Genomic DNA, 611 nt, shown 5'->3' with positions numbered 1-611 from the left:
CACGTGGAATTGTCCTGGTAATCAGGAAGATAAAGCGTCATGGCCAAGGGCCGGCAGGCAGGGCTGCGACTGTGTGATGAGAGCAGAAGATCAGCTCATGGACACACCGAGCCATGGCCAGCTTGTGAGCAGGGGACGCTGGAAGGCAAGGTGAGTTCAGGAGCTAACACGGAATGTGAGGGTGGGTGCAAAGACCTGGTCCTTCGGTGTGCTTTCCCAGGGGCTAAGAACTGAATTCAAATCCGTGTGCATCAATTTTGGTCTAACAGAACCTGCAAAGTTACAGAGTGTGGTTCTCATTTTACATTGGCATAAACTGAGTCAATGAATGCATGAGGGACTTGTCCCCAATTGTCATGACCCAGGCTCAGAGAGTGTTCTAGCACCAGCAATCTGAAGGTCTCTGTTTAAACCTTGAACTACTCAATATACAATACATAGCACGTACAACGATGTGTACTGTGAAAGAACTAAATGCCATGATTTTGTGTGACGAATAAAGGGAACACTATGTACAATGTTATTGCATTTTAGAAAACAGGCATGAGAGCATCTTTACAAAAACAGTCTAAGACATTGCCACAGCTTATATCTAAGGTTAGGAATTTTGA

Source organism: Ictidomys tridecemlineatus, chromosome 1, assembly GCF_052094955.1.
Source record: "Ictidomys tridecemlineatus isolate mIctTri1 chromosome 1, mIctTri1.hap1, whole genome shotgun sequence".
Classification (NCBI taxonomy): domain Eukaryota; kingdom Metazoa; phylum Chordata; class Mammalia; order Rodentia; family Sciuridae; genus Ictidomys; species Ictidomys tridecemlineatus.
Note: the sequence above shows the minus strand (reverse complement) of the source record.